The sequence below is a fragment of the Natator depressus genome, chromosome 3, assembly GCF_965152275.1.
Source record: "Natator depressus isolate rNatDep1 chromosome 3, rNatDep2.hap1, whole genome shotgun sequence".
In the NCBI taxonomy this organism is placed as follows: Eukaryota; Metazoa; Chordata; order Testudines; family Cheloniidae; genus Natator; species Natator depressus.
The window spans coordinates 207844009-207871424 of record NC_134236.1 but is presented as its reverse complement, the minus strand read 5'-3'; the positions used below and the strand labels follow the sequence as shown (position 1 = coordinate 207871424).

Below are 27416 nucleotides of genomic sequence, written 5' to 3'. Positions count from 1 at the left end.
AAGGTGGTCTCTTTGTACATTCATCACACTGTGATATTTTTAGACACATACCTCTTCTGAATCTCAGTGGTGTCTGGGCAGTGGGAAAGTAATCACTGTGCTGGTGAACCCACGGCTTGCACTGTATGATGCAACAGAATGCAATGTGGCTGTCTTTCATCTGGACAAGCTGAAAAAGAAAAGGCCTGGAGTGAAAAATCTGGTTTTGAATCATGTGTTCACTTTTCAAGGGGCTGGATGCTGTAACTCTGTGCGGTGGAACCTAGACGGTCGATCAGTCTCTAGTAGCGCTGAGAGGTCTCACCCGAGACCAGATACAAACACATAAGGAGAGATCAGCCCTCCCCTGAGGAGCTCACAATCTAAATCGACAAGACAGACACAGGATGCGAAGGGAAGCAGAGAGAGAGGAAGAGACTTTCCCAAGTCCACCCAGCAGAGCAGAGTCAGGAATAGAACTCAGGGCTCGAGTCCCGGTCAGGTGACTCCACTACTCTACTTCTACGTTTGGATTGCTACACTCTGCAAAGGAGGGCGAGTATCATTATGCCCATTTTAAGATGAGGCAACCTGCTGTGCCGTGTTCCTCCCAATGAACCAGCACAGTAAAAAAGGAAATGGGAGAGAGATTGGCGCCCTAAGAACACTTGTGTTAGGTGGCATGGCAGAGAGCCCTGTACTTTAGGCAGGCTGAGCACAAGGGCCCATGTACTGCTTGCCATTCCAGACGTCAGTTCTCCAGCAAACACCCTGGATTCAGCTTCTTCCCAGGGACCACGCAGCAGCTCCGTTACATTTTAAAAATGAAGTTTTTAAATTCATTAAATATGCAAACAACCCAATCCGTCTGACAGCTCCAGCTTCATTTACTGCAGGTCATCTGAGAGCCAAGGTGATCTCTGAGGCAAAGCCATCAAGGAGAGTTCAAGGGCCACGCTAGCGAAGGCTGGAGAGAAAAGCGCATAATAAAAGCCCACTAAGCCCTCAGGAGTGTGGACTGCCAGCTTCTTTTGAGAAAGGCTTTTCCCAATAATTTTCCTCAGGGCCTTCTGGAGATTTCCTGGTTCCAGTAGCCTTCAAGGGTGTCAAGGTTCCTTCCCCACTCTGAACTCTAAGGTACAGAGGTGGGGACCTGCATGAAAGACCCCCTAAGCTTATTCTTACCAGCTTAGGTTAAAAACTTCCTCAAGGTACAAACTTTGCCTTGTCCTTGAACCCTGTGCTGCCACCACCAAGCGTATTAAACAAAGAACAGGGAAAGAGCCCACTTGGAGAGGTCTTCCCCCCCAAAATATCCCCCCCAAGCCCTACACCCCCTTTCCTGGGGAAGGCTTGATAAAAATCCTCACCAATTTGCATAGGTGAACACAAACCCAAACCCTTGGATCTTAAGAACAATGAAAAAGCAATCAGGTTTTTAAAAGACGACTTTTAATTAAAGAAAAAGTAAAAGAATCACCTCTGTAAAATCAGGATGGTAAATACCTTACAGGGTAATCAGATTCAAAACATAGAGAATCCCTCTAGGCAAAACCTTAAGTTACAAAAAGACACAAAAACAGGGATGTAGATTCCATTCAGCACAGCTATTTTACCAGCCATTAAACAAAAGAAATCTAATGCATTTCTAGCTAGATTACTTACTAACTTTTTACAGGAGTTCTGAGCTGCATTCCTGATCTGTTCCCGGCAAAAGCATCACACAGACAGACAGACCCTTTGTTCCCCCCCCAACTCCAGCTTTGAAAGTATCTTGTCTCCTCATTGGTCATTTTAGTCAGGTGCCAGTGAGGTTATCTTAGCTTCTTAACCCTTTACAGGTGCAAGGGTTTTGCCTCTGGCCAGGAGGGATTTTATAGTTCTGTATACAGGAAAGGTGGTTACCCTTCCCTTTATATTTATGACAGAAGGGGACTCCAGAATGGTCCTTCTGCAAGGTTTCATTGGTCATTTTCAGAGGCAGAGAAATGTTTGGCCATTGCAGCTACAAGGAGAATTGACCAGATTGTTGTAGCTGATTGACTTCAGTACAAACTCCTCACGACAGGAACATACCAACCCCGCAGAGCATCAGCCGTTGAGAGCAGACCCTCAAAACAAGGCCCCCAACCCCAAGGGTAGACGTGCCCCAACACTAATGAGACTAAAGTAGTCAATCCACGACAAGGGTTTAATTTCCAACTGCCAAACAGACACGAGCAAGCGCGAGACGGAGAGGGAAGCAGCTACGGAGCCGGCTGGCTTCACCTCAGGCTTGTCACAATGGCCAGAGAATCCTGAGAGACTGCCAAGGATGTGTCATCCCCACGATTGCGAGGAGACACTGCACGCGGTCAGCCTCAAGTACCTCCGTGGTGATCCGGGCAGCTAACTCACTCAGCTGCTTTTGGAATTCCCACTAGGCACCTATCTGCATCTTTTAGGGGCCTAAAGAACTTTGTAAATTTGACCCTAGGACCTAACCCTATTTTCAAAAGTGAAAATGGGCCTTAGGAGCCTTTGAAAATTTTACACCTAAGTCCAACCCACTACACCACTGAGTTAGTTGCCTAAATACCTTAGAAGATCTGGGCTCCCATCTCTCCTGCGGGTTTTGGTTGAGCACAGAGCTGGTCTGTCAGCACTATGGGCTGCTCTATTAGCAGAGAGTCCAAATTAAGCAAAGGGAAGGGAGCGGGAGGCATCAGAGATGGCCTCACTCCAAAGTCTGGAGTCTCCTGAAGAGAGACAAGAACTGCCCAGCACTGGGCTGAAGAAGCCTCCTGCTAGAGACAGATTCCCTCCACCCTCTCTTTGGGTTTATTTGCAGTGTGGCCTGCTCATCACCTGATTGGAACAACTGGCCCCAGAGTTCTAGACTGGCGTATCCAGAAGCGTCCAATCGGAATGTCGTGCCACTCTAGATGCGGAAGCAAGTATCCCAGATCCTGTCCCTGCCTTATCTAGGTCCACTACGGAGAGCCCTTTTGTGTTCAAAATGCTTCATGTCCTTTAAGGGCGGTTTGAAAATTATTTATAAACACTGCTTGTAACAAGCCCAGCCACCCAATTTAATATTCCCCTTAATGAAGGCTCCATTCCTTTCTTCTTCTCTTTCCCCCTAAGGAGCAAATAATATGTTTGTTCATGGAAAAATACATTGTAAGGGATCATTGCCATGGAATCATATGCACATCTGTTCTTAACAGGTTTCAGCTGAAACTACTGAAAATATACATAGGTCTACTTATGTGGAACAACTTAAATATGATAAGATTACAATTTGGAGGATAACAATGTGTTTAGCTATGGAAAAAGTAAGCCCCTTTCTAAATGCTCTTTCCACACACAATCATAACTTTTTACCACATATGTCGTCAAGGGGACAACATTTGTTGAGGATTAAGAAAGAACCCAGCATTGCAAGATTAGTGGCAAACAAACTCAAGATGTTCGAACATCTTCCCCACCAGCATTTAACTCCTGCATTACTATGTAATTACAAGCGATAGCCAGGCCTACCTCTCCCCAGCCATTAAGAATGAGCAAAGAAAAGGCTCCAAGAAGCCCAATTTGGTGTTGCCACCACAATGTGGTTGGGATCAGCTGTGTGCGTGCGCGCGCGTGCGTGTGTTCGTGTTCCAAGACTTTCCTCTTCCAGCGTGCATTGATTTCCCCCCAATTATGCACAAACATTCGCCTTGGCATTCACACACAGAACTTGGCACTGGACAATAAGGCAGCACAATAGGAAACAGCAGTATTAAAAATATGCCATCAGAGAGCATCAGCTAAAATTGGCATTGACAAGCCCTCTTAGGAAACCTGACATTGTCAGTCGGTTTCTCATTTCCCACTACACCCTGCTGGGGATATTCACCTGTTGTATTAAATCAAAAATGTCCCTAATTTAACAAGCTGCATAGTGGAAAACAATAGCAAATGACAGTTTCATTATAGCTGGATTTGTGGATCAAAGCAAATATGGTGTAGCTTGTACTTTCATTCGGGGATATTTTTAATTCCCCTTTTTTTACATTAACTTGCTACGGTGATTGTATGTTTTCAAGGCAACTATGCAAGCAAATTTTAAGTCACTACCCAGTACTCTCATTAATACACGAAATGCCATGTCCTAAATTTCTTTGTAGGAAAACTTTTAAGAGATAAAATGCCGGAGAGCCCACTCACACAGGCACTGTTTGGAAAAGGCAGCAAGTAACTCGGTGTCTTGGGAACTCTGGCCTCCAAGCTCCTGAGCGGTCATTTGCCAGAGTTCTACCATGTTAGGGAGACACAGTCTTTCAGGCGTGCAGTCCTTAGTGCTGAAAGGAAGCTCTGCTGGGTCACCTTTCCCATCGCCCAGCACCGTGCCACAATCGATTTCCTTATCCTGACGCCATCCCTGATAGATGGTGCCCGTCAAATTCACAGCCTCCTCCATCAACTCACTCATCTAATGACTAGGAGGATTTCCCCATATCTCTAATCCTAAAGGTTTGATGCTGAAATTTTAGGTCCTTTTTTCCTTCTGATTCTGCTTTTTTTGGCTAATAAGACTACCTGGTCCCTGTTCTCTCGGTAACAGCCCCTTCTGTACTGATTGGCAGTTACGGTGTCTCCTTGCTGTGTTCTTTTTTCTGCACTCAACATGTTGAGCTCTGAGGGCCCAGTTCTCATTTCCATTGCTCAGTGCAGGCCTGGAGAGTGGGGACAGGGCTGCTAGCCACTGGATAAGCTAGAGCAGCCTTTTGTTCCACTGCCAATGGCCCCAATACCCAGAGCACAGCAGGGCTATCTCCATGCCACCTTCCCCCTTGGCCACACCCCAAATATGCATCCAAGGCTAAGTCATTGTAGCCGTCATGGTCCCAGGGTATTAGAGAGAAAAGGTGGGTGAGGTCATACCTTTTATTGGACCGACTTCTGTTGGCAAGACATTGGCCCAAGAAAAGATATGACCTCACCCACCTTGTCTCTCCCTTGCTAACGGCGGTCATGGGGCAAGGGTGTGTCATAAAGCCAACACTCTCAAATCTGCATCATCCAGAAAACTCCCCACACTGAGGTCTTCCCTGGGGGAGAAGACTGACTGATTGCACCAGCCTGTCAGAAAGCCACAGGCTGAGGGAGCATCTAGCACACAATCTTTCTGCACAACTTTTGCTTTGCAACTTCTTCCATGGTTTGGTGAACTTCTCCATCTCTGGACTCTACTGCAGACCTGCAAGTGGGTCTCCAGGCCAGGTCTAAGTAGTGCCAACCAGAGATGAGTAGTAATAACTGTTAATGATTATCCTTAACTTGCATTAAAGCATTTGCTTTATATTGTGCCTAACTGCAAAAATAGACCCAGTGCTTCCCAATAAAACAAATACAAAGAAAGACCTTCTAAAATGACTTCTAATTTGGAGTGCCTCCATTTTTGGCTGTCCATCATGAGTGGATTTGGAGACACCAGGGGAATGGACAGTAGCAGGTGACATTTAACTTGGATAAACAGAAGGTGAAATATATTGGCTGAAATACTGGAGTCTAAGATTTCCTATTCCAGATGGATCCTGCAAATTGAGAGCTTTTTGTGAAAAAGACTTGAGTCCTTGTGGACAGATTTCAGTAGTTACTAACACAAACACAATGCTCAAGTGCATTAGGGGAAAAAAGGTAAAATATAATACATAAACTAGGATAGTGACATATTGTACATTGAAGATGGCTTCTCACTTATCTGCGTCCAGATTTGATTATCTCATGTTAAGAAAGCTGTTGCTGACACTGATATCGCCCAGTGAAGGGCAACAAGGATCATCAGAAGTGTGTTGGGAATTATGTATATGAGGAGAGATGAAAAAAGCTAGGATTATTTAACATAAAAAGAACTGGAGAAAGACACGACGAAGGGACTCCAAACAATAAAGGGTAGAATGACAATTGATCAGTTCATTCCCTTTTTGTCCTGTCCCTATATATGAAAAACATGCAACTTGATGAAATTAAAGAGCAGTAAAAATCAGGCCAGTATAAAGGAAACACTTTACCCGGAGTAGAATAACCCTGTGGAATTCATTGCCGCTGGCGATGACTGGACACACGCTGCAGACAGGATTACAGAAGGACCACATTACTTCATGCCCACTAATGACAGGTCTAGCTGTGCAAGCTCTGACAACAAGGAGGATAACAAAATCTCCTTCTCAATCAAAAAGGAACATCTCACCCTCTTCCACTTCCCCCATCACGTCCACAATTACAGCATTATTAGTATTTACCATTAAAAGGGCGGTAGCTTCAAACCAGATCCAGCCCCATTGTGTAGGGTGCTGTACAAACATATGATAAACAGCCCCTGCCCCGAAGAGCTTGCAGTAGTGTCTGAACAGATTAGGTTTCTTTTCCCATGGTCCTCTCGGGGGGTACACAGCACTGGGAGTCCAAAAGGACAAAGGCCTGATCTGGTACAGTAAATCTTTTCTTCTTGTTATTGACTTGATGGTCGTGCCTTAGCTAACTTGGTTCACTTTGTGGCAGCATCAGTACCGCACAGCACTCTGTAGAACAACAAGCGGTGATGTTCTGCTCTCAGTCAGGGTCAATCTGAAACTCCCCAGCAAGCCCAGGGAAAGTCCCCAGGATTACAGCTCCCTGCCCCCAGCGGTCCTCTGAGTTCCTTTCAAAGCAATGAGAGGTCCCTGATCCACTCCATGTCAATCTCCCGCCCTTCGTGACAGTTTCTTGGGCTGGTTCTGGGCTACATTTTCCTCCGGACTTCTGCTGATTCCATTAATAGCCTCGACTTGGCCGTCTCCTTGGTAGATTTATGGGACGCTGCAATCAGTGAAATGGGCACCAAGAATGGATATTTCCCTCCTCTAGAGCTCAGACTTTACACATTCGACTCCTTCCCTTTTTTTAAACAGGCCAAATATTTACACAAAGGTTTGAGGTCATTAAGAAGGGCAGTTTTCAAATGCTTCATGCCCATTTGCAGTCTGAGCACGTTCTCATGGCCAGTGCCTCATTCCTTAACCCTTACAACACTGGCATTTTCCACACTGCCACTCCCACGGCTGTACAGGACATAGCCAGTGCGGCGTACTGTTTACATTGCCTGTCATCCATCCTCCACTGGGGTTAATAAGAGACGCTATGACCAGCACCATGGCAGGATATATTGAACGTACAGTAAGCAAAACAAGCAAAAAACCAAAACAAACAGAGCTAAATAAACAGACCACAGATGAGAGCAGAGTGGAATTTGGCATAATTCACTACAGTAAAGGGAGAAAATAGATCGAGTTTCACAAAGTATCATGCCGATTTTGGTTTGGCCTTGATTTAATAATTGGCTCTGGGGAAGCTGGCACTGAATTCTAGCAACGGACCTTTGTTTCCAACTCCCAATGGTCGGTTAATCTCCCTCCCAGCAGGGGGAGACAGACCGGAAGTTGAATAAATATAGGTCAAGAAATCTTTTTGAACAAGGGTTTGATCTGGCTGCCTGGATGAATCCACACTCTGTAGTTGTGGAGACACAGCCTAGGTCAGCAGTGGCGCATAGAGGGGCGTCAAGCCAGCTGGAATCCGCGGAAATGGGGAGAGGATCCCCATTGACACAGCCTGCCCTATTCCTGGAGGGCTGGGGAGCACCTACCAGACAGCAGTCCCTTTCCACAGGGGGTGGGCTGCCTGCCCCGTGGCCAGCGCAGGAAGAGGCATGGCCCCGAACAGAGAAAAGCCAGGGTTACAGCTGCATCTGAGGCCCAGGAAATGGAAGCTGAGGAAGTTGCTTCTCAGCCAGCCGAAGAGGTACTCGGACAAGACCCCCAGCTTGAGATAATTCAGCTGCCCTGAAACAAGGCAGTGGCCTGTACAGTTCTCTTCCGAAGGGGGACTGGCTGGCAAACGGAGAATCCTTGAACTGGGGTCGAGTCTCTCCTCCGTCAAAGGGTACTGGCAAGCAGCGTGCCTCCCCCGGCTTGCTCACACATTCGTTGTTGGCTCTGCTTGTCGGCTCTTCTGCACAGGGACGGCACGACTCGCACAAAGCCCTGCGCGGATGAGCAAGTAGAGGGACTGCTCCTGTGATTCACCCGTGTGCAGGCTGCTCCAGGGCAGGGAGGCTCCTTGCACACAGCCTGCTGGTCCACACAGGCAGGTAACACTCGGGGCCTCTGTTTGTACAGAGCCTGGCGCCATGCAGCCCTGGTCCCACTCGGGGCCCCCAGCTGCTCCTGGAGCACACCAGGAGCAACAACAGTGGGTCAGTGGCTGCACCAGTTTGAAGATTTGAGGGTCCCTGGCGTTTCACAGCCTGCGTCGCTGGTAGATCTCTCTGCATGACAGAGAGATATCATTCTATTGGTCTGAATCGCAGCAAATGGGCATCTCCCAAAGCCTGGATGACCAAGGCTATGGGACAGACCTGGGCTCACAGTCAGGTTTCTGTCTTCATTCCCTGGCCTCCTATTCATGGACTCCAGGCAGAGCTGCACCTGTGCAGAGCACAGCCAAATGCACACCAGGGAACAAAAGCAAGTGCTCGGCTGCAGGTTCTAATCCAGAGAAACTGCTGCCCCGAGGGGCTGTCTGAACACAAGATCTGAACGGCCCGGCTTGTTCGGATTTGGCAGCCCCTTTCAGGAAGTGCCGTTCTTCGCCACTGCAGCAAGGGAACGGGTTTAGCTGCTCCAAAGCAAACTCCCTTAGCTGTGCTCATTAGTAGTTTCTCCATGTGCAAGGGCGCAGCAAAGTCTCCCCCGAGCACCTGGCTAGCACAGGAGAGCAAGGGGACTATAAGGGTGCTCCACTACCGTGCTGGGGCTGATCAGCAGGGCCAGGGCTAACGGGGCTTCTAGCCACCTCCCGCCCACTTGGCACTCCTACACAGAGTCCCAAAGTGGCCCTTTTCTCTGACCACACACAGCAGAAAAGTTCCCCTTCCTCCTGCGTTTTCACACACCAGGCCCAAGAGTCCATTTCTAGGCCCCGACTGATCCCGGCCGTGAGAACCCAGACTGCTGCTGACACACCCCACGACCTTGTAAAATGTTGTGAAACAAGTCAAGTTAGGATACAGCAGACTTACTGATGCTAACCAGAACTCCCTGGGCAATGTGCCAGAAGACACCTAGCTTAGTACTCTATTAAAAGTTTTCTGCCTACCCTGTAACTGGCTCTACCTTGCAGTCACTGAAATAGTATAACGCAACGTTTCTCCTCTGGATATAAATGGGATCCCTATTATTTTCAGTCATCGGAACACGTGGTTCGTCTCAAGAGGATAGCCCGTGGCTAAGGGGGGGAGCACTCTAAGTTTATTCAGCTTACGCAGATCTAGCCACTTCAGAGTTCCAACTCTCAGAGAATACAAACAGTTTGATCTTACTCAGCAGAAAGTATCCTGGTCATGCGAAGTAGGATGCTGTTTAGACAGTGCCCAAAGCTACAGCTGGATGTAAAGCTGTTATGACATTTTTCATGACTCAAATTTGTCCTTTTAATGTTTAAAAGAGACTGGAGTACTTAAACAATTAAAATCTAAAAATACCCATCAACTTTGTGTTTTCTTTTCATGTTGCAACAAAATGTGTGATGTCTCCAGCTTGACTTGCAGGTTCCAAGATAACGTGCACATTTTAGTGTGTTTTAAAATGATTGTAGTTAGGTGCTGATGACCAGGAATCAGGATGTAACTTACCAACAATGCTAGGCCTTGTAAAAGTGGGAAGAGATTAGTGCTGGTCAAAATTTGTCCATTAAAACATGTTCCAGTGGAACATGGATTTTGGCAAAATAGATACTGCTGCAGGAAATGTCAGTTTTCAATTTATAGTTTTTCCCTCAAAAAAGTCAACAACAGAAAATTTTGCAGTTCACAGCCACTGAAAACGGAAGATTTTTGGCCAAACTCCCCAAACATTTTTGACGGAAATTTTGCCCTTCTCAGTTTCTGAAAAACATTTTTGGTTTGGGGATTTTTCAGCGTTTTGACAGGAAAAGCCCACAATTTGGAAAAAACAAAAACAAAACAAAACAGTCAAAACAATTTTTGGGGGGAAAACCACTTCCTGCCAGCTCTAGAAATTCTATCCAATAGGGAAGGGGGGAGTGGGGGGGCACATGGAGCTCCAAAGGAAGTGGCGGAGCTCAAATTTATGTTGTAAGCAGTTTCTGTGTAGCCGCTACCCCCACTATAACATAATCCTTGGTCACTCGGTTGCAGAACCAGTTTTGATAATTGGTACAACTTGCTATGGAGGAAGCCAGAACCTGGAAGAATTATTTTCTCCCTTTCACATCCAAGTTCCAAAATTAATGGACCTTCTCAAACTCCCCCCTTCCCCAACAGTGTGTTTAACTTTTCTACGCAGTAAGGACTGCCCTAATAACGATAAAAGTTATGGTCACTCTCCCTCACTCTGCAGCATCTGAATTTCCGAGCAGCTGGTGGATTTCAGTGAGACTCCTCCCACCATAAGGTACAATTCACCAGGAGTAACAGTGGTAGACTCTAGCCCAATGAATTCCAGTCTGAATGACTTTGGGATACCACACCCAGCTCTATGGGCTGCAGGAAACATCCGCTCAACATTAGAGTTCAAGCCATCACAGAGTGGCTTTAATGCTGCATTTTATTCTGAATCTAAGGTATATATGGAGAAGGCTGGGGACGGTCATAACTAAACAAATTCAAATAGACTCAGATTCCCAGGCCAGAAGGGACCATTGTGATCACCTAGTCTGACCTCCTGTATAGCACAGGCCAGAGACCTGCCCCAAAGCAATCCCTAGAGCAAGTATTTTAGAGAAATATCTAAATCTTGATTTTAAGATGGTCAGTGATGGAGAATCCACCGCGGCCCTTGGTAAATTGTTCCAATGGTGAATTATTCTCACCTGTTTCCTGTCTGAATTTGTCTAGTTTCAGCTTCCAGCCATTGGATCGTGTTAGATCTTTCTCTACTGCACTGAAGAGCCCATTATTAAATATATGTTCCCCACATAGATACTTCTAGACTGTAATCACCCCTTAATCTTCTCAAGCTAAATAGATTGAGCTTTTTGAGTCTGTCATTATAATAAAGCATGTTTCCTAATTCTTTAATTGTTTTCATGGCTCTTCTCTGACCCCTCTCCAATTTATCAACACCCTTCTTGAATTGTGCCCACCAGAACAGGACACAGGATTCCAGCAGCAGTCACACCAGTGCCAAATACAGAGGTAAAATAACTTCTTTACTCCTATTCAAGATTCCCATTTATGCATCCCAGGATTGCATTAGCCTGTTTGGCCACAGCATCACATTGGGAGCTCACGTTCAGCTGATTATCTACCATGACCCCCAAATTTTTTTTCAGAGTCACTGCTTCCCAGAATAAAGCCCCTCCATCCTGTAAGCATGGCTACATTCTTTGTTCCCAGATATGTACATTTACATTTAGCTATATTAAAACACATATTGTTTGCTTTCACTCACTTTCCCAAGTAATCCTGATTCACAGTGATGTGTGACCAGTCCTCCTCTTCATTATTTACCACTCCCCAATTTTTGTATCCTCTGGAAACTTTATCAGTGATGATTTTAGGTTTCCTTCCAGGGCATTGATAAAAACGTTAAGTAGCATAGGGCCAAGAACCAATGCTTGCAGGACTCCACTGGAAACACGCCCACTCAATAACAACACAATTACATTTTGAGACCTGGGACCAACATGCTTACAACAACACTGCATATTATGTTTTGAGGCCTATCAGTTAATCAGTTTCTAATCCTTTAAAGTGGGCCATATTAATTTTATATTGCTCTAGTCTTTTTAATCAAAATGTCATGTTGTATCAAGTCAAATGCCTTACAAAAGTCTAAGTATATTATGCCAATACTGTTATCTTTATCAACCAAACTTGTAATCTCATCCAAAAAAATCAAGTTAATTTGACAAGATCTGTTTTTCATAAATCCATGATGCTCTGCATTAATTACATTATTCTCCTTTAGTTCTTTATTAATCAAGTCCTGTATTAGCTGCTGCATTATCTTGCCTGGGATTGATGTCAGGCTGACAGGCCTATAATTACCCGAGTCATCCCATTTACCCTTGTAAAACATTGACACAGCATTGGCTTTTCCCCAGTATTTTGGAACTTCCCCATTGCACCATGACTTACTGAAAAGCAACATTAATGGTCCAGCAAGCTCCTCGGCCAGCTCTTTAAAAACTCTTTGGATGCCAGTATCCAGACCTGCTGATTTGAAAATAGCTGACTTCGGTCCCTGACCTTTAACATCCTCTGGAGGTACTAACAGAATGGAAGGAGTGTTATCACCATATGATGAGACTGCATCATCTGTTTTCCCCCAAATACAGAGCAGAAATCTTACATGATAGAACAGAAGTTACAGAAGAGTAGATGATCATTGCTATTCTAAACGCATCCATGCAGTGTTCAGTAGGCTAAAGGAGACTTTCCAAAGGAGGAAAAGGCCCAGACCCTATATTTAAGTACCTCACCCCCACTGATCCCCTAAATACCTCTGAGGATCTGGGCCAAAGTTCACAGAGCTCCTACTAGCTCTGCTTGGGGGGGGGGGTCTCCCTCTTGGCTTGTCTAACAGGCCTGCTGCCAGCTGCATAGGAAGCATTCGAAGTTGAACAGGGAAGGAGCCATGACGATATAATTTGCCCGTCCATGCAGAGAATAAGTGCTAGCCCATCTGCCTAGGACTGCCATTTATGGTCCACAAGGGTCCAATATTGGATCTCAGCAGCACTCACACAGTCCAGTTCCATTTTTTGGATAGTGTCCCAACTAATTGAATACATACGGTGCCTGGCCACTTGTTGGCAGATAACACATTTCCTCTAGAAACCCGCCTAGGCTATACCCAAAGCCCTTCAGTTCTGCAGCCAGGGGACTGGCCTCCAAACACACCCCAGACAACAGAATTGTGCTCCTGAAGCCAAGGAAAAAAAACTGTCTCTCACTCTGTCCCAGAGGGCTGTGAAGAAAAACTTGGAAACCTGAACCCAGTGCAACTGACAGCCTAACACAGTCTGTAAGATGCAGAGCACCCCATGTAACTTAACAGACAATTCAACGGTCAATTTTAAACATTGCTACTGTTAACTTCTGCACCACTGAGGATTTCAACAGAAGCTTCTAGCTAATGTCTATCCCCACCAAGCCAAACCCTGTCTCCTAGCAGTACCAAAAACCCCAACTTCCCCCTGCCCAGTTGCCAGAAACCACCAGCTTTGCCCTGACAGCGTCTGTGTGAATGCCAAAACCTGCAGCACCTTGAAATCCACCATTTCCGAAAAGCATTTGCTTTGCTCTTTTTGCCCATACTGGCCCTAAGCACGGTGCGTGCTTGTGTGTCTATGAAAGTGCCAATCATAAATATCTCAGGCTACAACACACTTACTGTAAGTTCAGTAAGAACAGCAATATTTAAGCCAACCCATCAGAGTGAAATCGCACAGCGTAGTAGGAGCCTGACGACTCACAAAAACACCACTGTATGTTTAGCCTCTAAGTTACTAGGAAAGAGATCAAGACAAAGACAGGTCAGGCAAAGGAGAGGATGAGGGGAGTTTAAATTGGCTCAAAAAGGCTGTCCAAAAAGATGAGGGAAGCAAAGAGCCAGCTCTTGTCTGCTGCTGGTCTCCTGCCACGCCAAACTCCAACCCCATAATATCAAAGCTCTGTGATTAAAAAACATACCAGATGCAGTGTTCTCCCCCCTCAAAAAGCCTCTCTTCACTCCTTTTTTGCAACAGGAACACCTTCTCATTATCACAGGCCATTCTACAGGAAGCTTAACATTCTCAGGGTTGGTTTCAGAGTAGCAGCCGTGTTAGTCTGTATCCGCAAAAAGAAAAGGAGGACTTGTGGCACCTTAGAGACTAACAAATTTATTTGAGCATAAGCTTTCGTGAGCTACAGCTCACTTCATCAGATGCATCTGAAGCTTATGCTCAAATAAATTTGTTAGTCTCTAAGGTGCCACAAGTCCTCCTATTCTCAGGATTGGTGCCTTTTAAAAATTATTTACCTGTTCACGTAACGCCTGGCAACTCAGCAGTCTTTAGCTCAAACATACGGAATCACTGAATGGGAAAATGAAATTATTCACACAGATGATTCATCTGTGACTTTCTGAACAGAACCAAATCCCTCGAACTACTGGCCCTGATTCTGGGGAATACTGTGGCAGGCTTCAAATTTTGGTTCTACACTAGGTCCACCAGTTCACCCAAAATGTGGCGAGGTCGTGACCCAGGGAAGATTGGGACAAGGGAACAATCAGGTACAGAGAAGGAAGCGGAATGAAAAGGAGACCCTCTGTTCCATGCACTGATTGACAAAGCTCACAAGGTAACACATTATGACTGCAAAGCTCTCAGCTCACTTTACATCTAATCTCGTTCTAAGGAGGGCTTTGCTGATCACAAGTCCCCAAAGGCCTCGCTGGGCTAGCAGGCTAAAGTCCTGGCCACACTGAAGTGCAGGGGAGTTTTGTCTTGGACATCAACGTAGCTGTCTGTTTCCTGTTTGATTTCTAATTTCACAGACTCACATACCAACAACAAAGATCTCAAGACAAAGAAGTTCTGTCCTTTGGAAATGCTGCTGTTTGGCTATTTGAGTCTGTCTGTGGTGTCTGAAACCACAGCTGGAACAGAAAGGTAGAACAATGTCTGTGATCATACAGCCTCAGAGAAGATGGACAGTAGATGGGGCTGGGATCTCGCAGGAGCCTAAGGGAGTTAAGCCCCCAAGTCCAGCTGAATTTCACTTCACTCCCTCAGGCTCCTGTGAAACACGTCTGGTCTCTGAAAGACCTCACCCCATCTTTTAACCACTTTCCGTGTCCTTCCCCACCCCCACCAGTCCATTGGCACCCCTGGCAGCAGACTAAGCAGAGAGGGAAAGGCTGAGAGGAGTCCCTGTCACCCCTCGAGGTGACCCATCTCCACCAGGGCACCGAGGTGTGTGAGAATTTTCCCCGGCACTGCCCATGCTGCTCCTGTCTAGAGGGGACATTAGCGCAGGGGGGCATCACTTTGCTGCCTGGAAAACCAAAAACTCCTGCCAAGACGCATGGTCTCCAGGATCCAGCAGGTGCCAGGGCTGGGGAGGGAAAGTACGGCCTTCTCCCCCACCCTCCCCTCCATGCTCTCAGCAGAGGGGACGTGGAGCCTCAAGAGGCTGTGCACACTGGTCCTGCTGAGTTTGCAGGGCTAAGATGTCCCTGCAGCAGCCCCCAGCCCCCGTCTCTCCAATCCAGGGAGTTGTTTATGCCTCCAGGGTTATGCTGCCCATCTCTGGCCCCTGTGATGAAGGGGTCTCTCCCAGAGGCGCTGGCTGAGAGGCTGCAGTGTGTTTCTGCAGAGCTTGGCCCACGCAGGGCTCGGGTCAGGGTTACCAAAGATCACACCCATGTCACCGCCTGCAATCCAGACTGCAGGTTCCTTTGAAGCCGGGAGGGATGATCACGCCCATTTTACAGGTGGAAGATTGTATCCTGGGTAATGTCACAATCTGGACCGATGGACAGCCATGTCCCTTCACTCCTCCAGCCTAGGGTGCCTTTTCCACTGCTTCCCTGTGAGAGCAGCCACTGCTGGCCCACCTGCACCCAGCCTCCAGCACATAAATCATTCCCAGTTATACTGCAGGGGTGCAACAGTCAGCCATCCCTGAATTACACTTCAGGGAAACACCAGCAAATTCCCAGTCCCAGACTTTCCCCCAGACACGTGTGCCTTGTACTGCCCAGCACCCTCCTGGACAACACAAGCTCATATAAAGTCCATCATTTTATTAACAGAAAATGATAAGTATAAATTCTGTGTTCCCAAATGGAGCTTCCCAAATACTTCAATCCAAACACACGGGTCTAGATAAAACAAGTTTATTAACAACAGAAGGATAGATTTGAAGTGATTACAAGTAATGAGGCATAAAAGTCAGAACTGATTACAAGAAAATGAAAGTAAGTCACAAGTAATGCCTAGAGTGAATTCAAAGCAAAGTTCTCTCTCACCAGGTCCGCCAGCTCTCTTACTGGCCAAATCTTTCAGTCAGGATCCCTGATGCAAAGCTGGTCCCTTGGTTCTTCAAGTGCTGTCAATGCCGTGAGTACATAGGAAGGAAGCATCTGCTGGGGCATCTGCTCCCCTTTCTTATAGCTCTTTCGCTTCTTTGAGAATCATCTGCAGCTGAGGTTCAGGAGACAGAAAGTCCGAGTGGATGGGAACCCCCCACTATTTCTTTGTCAAGATGTAGATTTTCACCCACATCATCTTTCCTGTTCAAAAGTGGCCAGGTGATGGTCCCTTTGATTTTGCTGACACTTGGCTGAGGCGTTGGCTTTTGTCTCTGGGGAACTTGTTTGTGGCTGCTCCCCCCAGACTTGGACGGTGCCTAGTAATACCAAACAGAGGAATCCTATAACTTTACATGCAATGTTGCCACACATATAAATCGCTGATCATTATTGTCCCTGTAAAACGTGTTTTTTCAAATGATACCTCACAAGGCACACTTGGTACAAAATTTATCATAGTCTTGTGAAAGGGTAAATATGGGGGTACAGATGGTCACAGATCTGAGACACACAGAGACTAAGGGATTTGCCCAAGGTCACCCAAGAAATGTATGGCACAGCTAAAAACTGAATTGAGATTTCCTGACTCCAAGTACAGTGCTTCAACCACAAGACCATCCCACACCCCCAATCAGCATTCCCTAACCCAGCAGCCACCACCACCCTAAACAACAGCCCAGCACAAGTTCTCGCCACCACCCTATCCCACAATCCTTTGCAGGATATGGTCTCCAATTCAGTTCCTCTGGTGCCTTTCACCTGCGCTAACCCAAGTGTGGATCAGATTTGCTGACACCAAAGAGAGGAAATAGAAGTGCAGCATAACCAGAGCGAGGCCCGTGGTGGCAGAGTGGAATCCCCGGAGCGCACACATGCTTGGTCATTGCTTCAGGCTCAGTGAACCCAACAGCATCCTTTTCCAGCTGGGAGGCCAGAAAAAAAAAAAAAAAAGAGAGAGAGAGATCACTTCCCCCAAAATACAACCCTCCCCCCGCCCCACCAAATAATGATCTGCCGTATCAGTCACCTCCACATCACTAAAAGGTTGGGAACAAAGAGGCCTATTGCATGTGATGTGATGATAAAGTGCATGCAGCTTGTGGCCATTCATTTAGCATTTTATTTTGTGAACTGAATGACATCATGCTGCCCCAAGGACAATTCCGCCAGCAGAACTCCCATTTGTCTCATTGCAAAATGAAGTTTGAAACACTTCTTCCCCTATACCCCGCACCTCCACTCCAGTTAATAAAAATGATTAATCTGAGTGTTTTAATCATTTCTGCTGATCCCAGACAGAACTGAGCAAGGTAGTTTCTGAAAGCCCTGCTAATCCACTTCAGTCGTAACATCGGTGCTGATGCATTGTCGTGCTGTATTATATTCATTCCACGGCTCTTTGGAGGAAAATTAGTGGGCTGGCATGTTAATCTCATTGAACTCGAGGGACTGTAGTTTGATTCCTGGAGCTGCCAAATGGGTTAGGAATGACTGATTCAAACGGTGTTCTTTCCAGAGTGTCTCCATTTTAAGAAGTCAGGCCAGAAGACGGTGAATCTCGGGCAAATACGGGGAATGTTTTTTGGCATTTTGACCCAATTTGGATTCTAGCCCACGTCGCTGTGGAGAAACGCCAGGGTTTTAAATCCATGAAGTCCTCCTTCTATGAGTATTAGGATTTCCTGCCAAGGCATAAAACAACATGTAGTCAGGAAAAGATGATCTTTTCAAAAGTGAAATTGGAGGCAGAGAAACTTGGGTTTGAGACTGAAAGGCAATCTACGCTCTGCTGAGAGGGTGGGGCTCACAGCTTGTTTTGATCTACACTTCAGGTGACTTTTAAACATAATTTGTGTTTTCATGGGGGGAAAAAAAGTTTAAAATAAATGCAGAATAGAAGCCCATGAACCAGAAACCACACACTGGTCCTTACAACATGGCAGGTCTTCTTTACCTTTGATAACAGACTGAACACTTATTGCAGCAAAACGAAATACACATGCTATTTTGTTAGGTTTCCCAAATTCCAAGTCACCCAGTCATGCCTTTTATTCATTTATTCGTCTTGTAGTTAGCACCTGCAGTGCCCTAGGTACTGTCTACCATGAACAGGAAGAGACAGGCCCTGACAGAAAGACCCACAATCTAAAAAAAGACAAGTAGCCGGTGAAGGGGAAGGGGAAAGGCAAAGTACAATCATCATGATTGGTACCCACGGCAAGGATAGCAGTCTTTTGAATCTCTAGCTTCGACTCTCTTCTAGAATGTTTGGTTTTCCAATGATCCACTTGAGAGAGAGTCGGGACTATAACGGGGAGGTTTCTGGACAGTCTGGATGGAAACCCAGTGCCTGGATGTCTGGGAGCCCACTCCGTGGGTGCTTGGTCTCTCAGAACTCAGGCCAGGGTGTTCCAAGCTGCGCATCCAAAACGAGGGGACCCTTGAAAATGTTGGCCGTAATGTCTTAATGTTTGCATGAGCACCAAGACGGATTATAAATTCTGCTGCTGTCCTGCTCTAGGGTTCCTGCTGACTTGTAGGCTGCACGTCTGTTGCACCCTGCCTGCCATAGCATGGGGGTGCTTTATCTGGGTAGAGAACTCTGGACTACAGGGTGGAGAGTAAATTCCCAATCTCTTTGAAGCTCCAGAATTCCAGAATGCGAAGAGAGAGAGATAATGCAGCAGAAAAAGGAAAACTACCTTCTTTTGTAGAGCCAGAGCTGGCACAACCTCAGGGAAGGCTGCCCCTGCACCATCAGGCAACAGCTGCTTCAGGTGCCAATGTGCACACTGCCAGCCCTGAGCCTCTTGAGCACAGCTGGTGCCCCCATGACATCTAAGTCTTGCGATCTTAGCTGAGACCTCTTGCTGATGGCCCAGCGGGTACTCCGAATTCAGTAGAACATCTCAGCTGCAAGGAGCCTGGCTCAGAGGCCTGGTGGGTGTGGAATTGGAGCATGAATTGCTTTGGGTGCTGCTCAGTTGTGTCTTCAAGAACTTCTCTGGAGGTTTGAACCCAGTTAGGGGAAGAGCAGTGACTCCAGCACCCAAGTCAGCAGTCAAACCTTGCACCGAACCGTGGGAGAGGATCCCACGCTCCGTGCTGCCTAGTTGGGAGTCCATTCGCACCGCATCCCTCTTGAACTGATGGGGTCAGAGCATACCTGCTATGCCAGGATCCAGGCCCAGGGCAGCTACACAGGAATTCCTCTCCAGGCTCTGAGACACTCGGCCCAGAAAGCAGAGGGGGAGCTTTAGGTTTTATGGGAGCAACGCTCAGCGGCCACCTGTTTTCTGGTTTCAGAGTAACAGCCGTGTTAGTCTGTATTCGTAAAAAGAAAAAAGAAAAGGAGTACTTGTGGCACCTTAGAGACTAACCAGTTTATTTGAGCATGAGCTTTCGTGAGCTACAGCTCACTTCATTGGATGCAGAGAGCAGCCAGGGAAGTAGGAGTGCCTGCGGATTTGAAGCTGCCCAGCTTCCAAAGGTGAGAAGTGAACCTACGGCACTGGGATTAGATGAGCCCAGAACACTGAGGGGAGGCAGGTTCTCTCTGGACACAGGCACAGCGAGCGTAGTGCATCCGGGTAGCTCCCCAGCAGCTATCCCTCAAAATATCCTTCTTGGCCTTTCCTCACAGCACATTCTGCGGCTCTTGTCAGCCGGGTTGTGGGGAGCTTCCTTGAGGCCCTTTTTGACCCGCCCGAGCTGTGATATGAAACTGTCACTATGGTTTACTAAGTAAATGCCACAGTCCCAGATGCTGCAACTTCATCTGACATGCAAAAGCCTTGAGTTTTTATTTTCGGTAAAGTCTGCAGCCTGCTTTGTGGATAAGGATCCCTTGGCTGTGGCTTTGCTGTCCATTTGCGTCGGACTCTGACCGCTGACGGACAGATTATTGAACTACTCGGACATTCCCCCTTCTCAAAGCCATGCTCAGCTCTGCGACTCCACCGTCCCTGGTTAAATCAGGACTGGAACGGAAGTCGGCAGCATCTTACTTGGGGCCATCTCCTTGTGCTGGGTCTGTACAGCACCCAGCGGATCCAGGGCTGGGGTTCCCAGGTGCTATGGCAATACAAACAGTCAACAGTAACAATGGCAGCACGTAGAGCTAACCTGCGTGCTGCTGATCGGCCCAGCTGTCCCACCTCAAGTTGCTGACCCCTGGAAGCACACAAGCTGCTGATACTGCAGCGAGCGCGTCACAGGAGAAAGCCCAGAAGAGAGTGAGCGTCTGGAACCGTGCAAGACAGCAGGTGAAAGTGTTACGCACACCACTGAACTCGCTTCTGCAAGGCTTGCTGGTTTTTATTTTCATAACGTTGACTCATTCTTTCCTACAGAAGTCACTTCATCCCATGAAACGCATTCACACGCGCACACAAACCTCGGCAGCATGTCTTCATGCTGGCCATGCGGGGGGGGAGTGGGGGGGCGCGGAGGGGGAAGAGGAGAGACTCTGAAGCAAAGGGGAATGCTTGCAGTGGATACTTGGGATGGCCTTCCAGCTGGGGGAAGAAATGTCACAAACGGGGCTCTGGCAAAGCCAACGTTCTGGGTGTGCTTGTCCAGTAGTCACCCATAAAATCTTTTCTGCTGCCTTCCCGAACTTAATAATGTTCCCTTGGGAGGTAAAAGGACATACAGGAGTAGCAGCTGGGGAATATGGTTATTTAGCCATCCAAAGCAAACAGTGAACACTCCTAATGGCACCCACTGTCTATGCAGGGAGCTCTGCACTGAATACAGGCAACAGTCTCAAAGGGACGGGAGAGGGGGAGCGGTCTCAGCTGCTCCCTCTGAATCGGAGCTTGTGGGTCTGGGAGGGAGCATGCACATAGTCTTGAAAGGCACTGGGGCTACCACTCAGAGCGCATGCATGCACCCCTGGCCTACAGCCTGGGGCTGAGAAGCGGGCTTCACAGCTCCACTCCTCTGGCTCCATGGAACTTTCTACCCTTTGGGTAAAGTTCATCTGTTCAGGAGGCAGCGCTGCCCGCGGGGGCCAGCCCCTGAGGGTGGAATGATCTCCCATGGGAATGACAGACCATCCCAAATCTCACCCCCTTCCGCTCCACGGGCAAGATGACCTTCACTAGGACAGACTCAGCAGAGCCTGGACATTCAAAAACACACACACGCCAAAGCCCTACCCAAGCAAAACACAGCAGTACACAGAATCCTCCCCTGGGGAGAGGCTCTGAGAGAGAGGAAACCATACATGATAGGTGTTAGTCATGTCGCTGACTACACAACCGGCAGGTGCTCAGATACTACAATGATGAGGGCAGATTAAGATCCTGTAGAGAATAAAAAGAATAGAACAAGTGGATATCTATACACAGGATACTATTATAATGGAAAAACACCCTCATCAAACTCAAACAGCACACATTTTGAGGGGACCATCCCAGGAAGGGGAGAGATCTGAGGCACTATCTGCCAGCCGGCGTAGTTTAGATCAGCCCTTTGGTGGCTCTAACGTACACACGGCCAGGAATAGCTGGGCAGAGAGTGTGAGGGGAGCACTAACTGCTCTGCTCGGTAGAGCGGAACTCAGCCACAGCAGACTCTGACCCATGGTCTTCGTTTCTTTTGAGTTAATCTGAGCACTAGTTGTCTGATACGACCCCACGAGGAAAACCAGCCTTGAATCACTCAGCGACTCCAAGAGTGACTTGGTCAAGCTTTTCTATAACAAAAAAATTCACCTTTAGATGGGGACAAAGCATGGAAAACCTTAGCCAAAAAGATGCAGTAGAGCACATTAGAATAACTTGGAAAGGGGGTTAGCATGGAAGTGGAGCTCAGTCTTAGCTATGAGTGTGCAGTGCTTGGACGTGCTACCGTACAGTCCGTATCACTGTCTGAGCTCAGATTGCAATTGTGCTCATATCTTAGATGAGCTGTTTCAATGAATGAATGGAAAGAAAATCTTGGGAGTAAATGCAAAAGGTGGGACTACGTGGCACACTGGGGTTGTTTCTTTCCCCTGCTGGCCAGTTGGGTTCAAATCTTGTTTAGGTTCCACGTGATCATGAGTTTACTAGCCTCATTGGAGTCCCTGGTGAGCACGACTTCATTTTAGAAAAATCCCCATTCATCCTGCCGGGAAATCTTTGTGCCGGCGGGTTACAAGACCAACAAAGGTGCCGTACATCACCAGATGTGCACAGCAACTGCCTTTTGCAAATCATGTTTAAGATCTGGCTTCACCATTGATGACGGATCAAAATTTAGTGCTGTTTTAATACCTTGTATTACAGCTCTGTGCACAGTGGATGAGCCTTTTACAACTGTAACATATGTTGGAGATTAGCAAAACTAGTTTGGCATGGCAGAAAGATAAAAATACAGAGCACATACCAAATTCACTCTCTGACCCATATCAGCTTCCAGATAACTCATATGCAATATGCTTACGGTTCACTTATTGCATTGTTGTTGGTAATTTATAGTTGCTGTATAGCTAATAAACAAACAAGCTGGTTCCTGTTATGGACATGCCTCTTGCAACAACTGTAAATCTGTGATCCTTTAGGTCACTAATATACACATGAAAAATGCATGTCTCTAATAGCGAGGAACACTTTCCCTAGAGGAAAAAAGCCTCTTCCAGGAAGGTGTAAAATTCACTTCTCCCTGGAATGATTCTTACTGGGTCCTATTTACTTAGGACTCAGAAAAGGCCTGATGGGAAGGATAGTCTAGTGGCTAGAACATTGGAATAGGATGCAGGAAACCTGCATTGAATTCCCAACTCAGCCACAAACTTCCTATACGGCCTTAGGCAAATCACGTCATCTTCCCTTTGCCTCAGTTTCTCTATCTGCAAAAGGAGAATAATACCTCGTGTAAGTGTTGTGAGGATAAACCAGCATGTGTGATTGTGAGGTGCTCAGACATTATGTCTTGAGGGTTAAATAGGATCCTCCTGAGTACTCTAGCTGTCTGAGCACAAAGAGAAGGGAAACTCTTGGAAATATTGTTGAGGAACATGCAGCAAGATTGGGAGGTAGCTTCATATGAGCAACAAAGGAGAGAGAGAAATCAAAGCTGATCCCACATGACGGGGCTGAGGGGCTGCGAAGATGGAGGGTTTGTGAACAGTAACAGAACGGGGGAGTGGGGAAGATTCCAGAGGACCTGTTTTGGTCTGGATTTGACCACTGTTCATGCAGGAAGTGAGGTCAGACAGACGGGCTGAAATGGGGACTTGGGCAGAGACAGACTGGTGAGGGAGATCTGCGATAGTAAGTGACAACATGTCAGCAGTTGAGATGTACACTTGAGTGAGAGTGATGAAATGCAGCAATAACCAAGCCCACAGTTTCCAATAATACAGATATATCTAAGTGCAATGTTCCATCTGTGAAAGAGACAATACTGTAGATGGTTAACCAAATAACCACATGGCCCTCCTATGCCTGAATTAACTGTAGAATGTTTTGGAGCCACACAAAACTAAACGAATAGCAATAGTTTGCTTTGCTTGCAGCCGACTAGCTTAGGCCAGTCAGACTCTGGTGTATCTGCAACATCCTTTCCATTTTACTCAGTTGCCTTGCATATGTAATGGTGAAATTTGCTTAGGTGGTTACAGAACCAGAAAAATAAAAGTTGTTGAATAGTGAGGTTGGCAAGTCGACATCATTAATCAGACCCACGCCTTGCATACCAAGTAAGTCGTGTCTAGGGTATTAAAGTTTGAAGCTGAAATTGAAGCAGTCGGCAATTTGAGTAAGTATAGCTGGGCTGACTGTCATAGATTTATGGCTGTTTACTCAACAGTGGATGGGAGCTTTTAGGAGGAAAAAGATTTTCCCATTTCAGAAACACTATGTCAACCCAAAGTGATAAAGCCGCTAATTTTTCTCTTGTGAACCATTTTTAATGGTCAGCTATAACTGTAAACTTTTACTGAAGCCAGTTAAAAAAAAATGCAAAATGGGCACAGATCTGTCTGTAGCACAATTATTGACATGTCACTGATCGGCATGCTCTAAGAGCCATAAAAGGAGGGTTAACAAGGTCCTGATTCAACAAAGCACATAAGCACATGCTTAATTTTAAGTGGGTAAGTAATCCCGTCCCTATTCAGCAAAGCACTTAAGCATATACTTAGTCTTAGTGATTTCAACGGGTCTGCTCCCCAGTGGGGTTCACAATCAGGCCCCGAATGAGAAAAATCAGTCCTGGACAGTTCCTGACAAACCCAGCTGTGACGGGCTCTGTCACAGAGACGCCCTGGGGACTGTCAACTGACATGCTGAAACTACCTCGGAGCCAGTTTTCCCTGCCAGCTTGGGACTCCAGAACCCTGCCTTGTTGAGCCAGACACACTAGCTTGGTGCAACACAGACCCAGGTCTGGTCCACGCCCCCAAAGCTGCAGACAAACTGAAAACAGCTCAGCAAGTACTCCTGTCTCCAGCACTCAGATGCCCAGCTCCCAATGGGATCCAAACCCCAAATAAATGTTTTATTCTGTATAAAGCTTATGCAGAGTAAAATCATAAATTGTCCGCCCTCTATAACACTGATAGAGAGATATGCACAGCTGTGTTCTCCCCCAGGTATTAATCACTTATTCTGGGTTAATTAACAAACAAAAGTGATTTTATTAAGTATAAAAAGTAGGATCTAAGTGGTTTCAAGTAATAACAGACAGAACAAAGTAAGTTATCAAGCAAAATAAAACAAAAACAAGCAAGTCTAAGCCGAATACATTAAGAAACTGATTACAGGTAATATCTCGCCCTCATAGATGTTCCAACAAGCTTCTTTCACAGACTAGACTCCTTCGTAGTCTGGGCCCAATCCTTTCCCCAGTACAGTCCTTGTTAGTTCCAGCTCAGGTGGTAACTAGGGGATTTCTCATGACTGGCAGCCCCCTTTGTCCTGCTCCACCCCCTTTTCTAGCTTTGGCACAAGGCAGGAATCTTTTGTCTCTCTGGGTCCCCACCCCTCCTTCTAAATGGAAAAGGACCAAGTTTAAGATGGAGTCCAGTACCAGGTGACATGGTCCCATGTCCTGTGAGACGTCAAGCCTCCATTCTTCCCGGCCTGAGTCACACAAACACAGGAAGGCTTACAAGTAAACACAGCCATTTACAATCAGTTGTCCTAGTCAGTGGGAGCCATCAAGATTCTAAACCATCATTAATGGCCCACACTTTGCATAATTACAATAGGACTTTAGAGTTATACTTCACATTTCTAGTTTTAGATACAAGAATGATACATACATAAATAGGATGAACACACTCAGTAGATTATAAGCTTTGTAGAGCTTATAAGCTTTATAAGCTTACAAGAGACCTTTTTCATGAAGCATATTCCAGTTACATCATATTCACACTCATTCGCATATTTCCATAAAACATATGGAGTGCAACATCACAGTCATTTATCACCCTCTTTGTGGAAATCCCAAATTTCATTGCAGCACCAGCCTGCTCATCTGATCCCACTTGCCAATGTCATGTAAAGCCTTCGTGCTCGCAACTGCTGATCTCCAGAGGAAGAAGGCACTCTCTTCCTCCTCCTCAAAAGAACGTGCCCATCGGCAAATAGTGGACAAACCACCAAAATCAGTTTCCTTGGCTGGTAAGTTCATACTTATCTGCTCTCCCCTCCCACTAACAGGATTAAAGGAAATGCCGACCACCTGGAGTATTTTCAGTGGTTTTAAATATGGGTATGCATGCTCTCATCAGGGGGTACACAAGAAAAATCCTGTAATGGCAGAAAACGCATCATGTTATCCCTTACAGACCTTCTGCTTCCCCGTTTTCATAGGTATATTGTGATCCTATCTCAGATGGGGGTACGTGGTAGACTACATTATTTGGAAAGGGGTACACGGCCTAAAAAGTTTGAAAGTCACTGCTCGATCTGATTTAAAACCTTGGACCAACATGATCTAGAGGACGGTTCCATTTGGAAAAGAGATGCCACCTTCTGATTAACAGCTCTGCTCCAGCCTTATCGACTGACTTCAGTGGAGCAAGAAACATTTTTATTGCTTCCCCCTGCCATTCATACAGCAGAGGCAACATGGCTCAGAGAGAGGCAGCTACCGTCCGCTCCTCCTTGTGCATCACTGTTATTGTTAACTCGGTTCCACTCAGCCACTGAAGGCGATGGGATTGCATGGAAGCCTGGCCTATGTTGGATGCATGTACGGTTCTGCAGACTGATTTAACGCTCGAGAACGTTTGTAAACCAGTTCTCTGCACATCAACGTGCTACAGCCAGCTGACAAGAACTTCAAGAAGTGGCTGGAGCAGATGAGGCTTTTGGGAAGTCTGAAAGGTGGCTCAGTCTAAGCAGTTTCAGCGGGGACTGGTTTAGTGCCTTGGGTGAGGGTTCAGCTAACTTCTCCCCCCTACTACCCAAGGTGCACGACAATGTTGCAAAACCTCCAACAATGCACAGCTTCTGCCAGCTCCCGAAATGGTTTAGAACGCTACTCCTGTGCATGCAGGTTCTTAAACCGAGTCGGGCTGGACAGGAAGTGTAGTCCAGCGACTACAGCACTGGCTTAGGATTCAGGAGACCTGGGTTCACTTCCACCTGCTCTACCACTGACCTTCAGACAGTCACTGTCTCTGCCTCAGTCCCCCACCTGTCCAAATGGGATGCAAGGCAGTGCCATTATCCATTTGAGGGTAAATACAGTAATGACTGTCGGGTGCTCAGATTTGGTGGGGATGTGGGGCCAGATAAGAACAGACGACAACCAGCGTGGATGCACTGAGCGGTTTGTATTTAATCCGGCTCAACTGGACAATGGTGCAGGGCTCTGGTGCAGACACAGACTGCGGGCTGCAGAGCCCCCACGACTAGCAAGGATGCAGGAGAAGGGACAAAGGCACAGAGCGAGCGGGCTGAACAAATGCCTTGCCCTGGTAAACAGCTCTGATTTGCCAGGCTTACATCTCCTTGGCCCTGGCATAAATGACTAACCACAGTGCAGGGGCAGAGTGAGGCCTGCTTTGAGTTGTGTGCCAAGCACCCCTGCACACTTGGCCTCTCCGGTCTGACTTGCACCTGTGTAGAAAAGGTGTAACTCGAGTGGTGGCAGCGAAGCTACTCCTGATTTACACCAGTGCCTGTGTCCAGACAAACGCAGCGCAACGACTAAGTGATCAGGACAAGGGACTTGCTATTAAGTGTGTATCCAGTGATCGCTGGTGGAGACCTGTTACATGGGGTCCATCAGCAGCATGCCGTCTGTCTTGCCCTCCTTTCTGCTCAGAGAGGAATCCCAGTGCCTGCACTCAGCAGTCAGAATTCAAAGGCCTTTGCGTCA

General features: G+C 46.8%; 1 long non-coding RNA gene across 1 annotated transcript in view; it reads right to left on the bottom strand.

The window, feature by feature from the left end:
• The window catches only part of LOC141984271 (uncharacterized), a 157443-nt gene that overhangs the window by 54602 nt on the left and 75425 nt on the right, over nt 1–27416 (bottom strand). The window contains exon 3 of the long non-coding RNA XR_012638708.1: nt 52–169. This is a non-coding gene — a long non-coding RNA (uncharacterized LOC141984271). The remainder of the gene's footprint in view (nt 1–51; nt 170–27416) is intronic.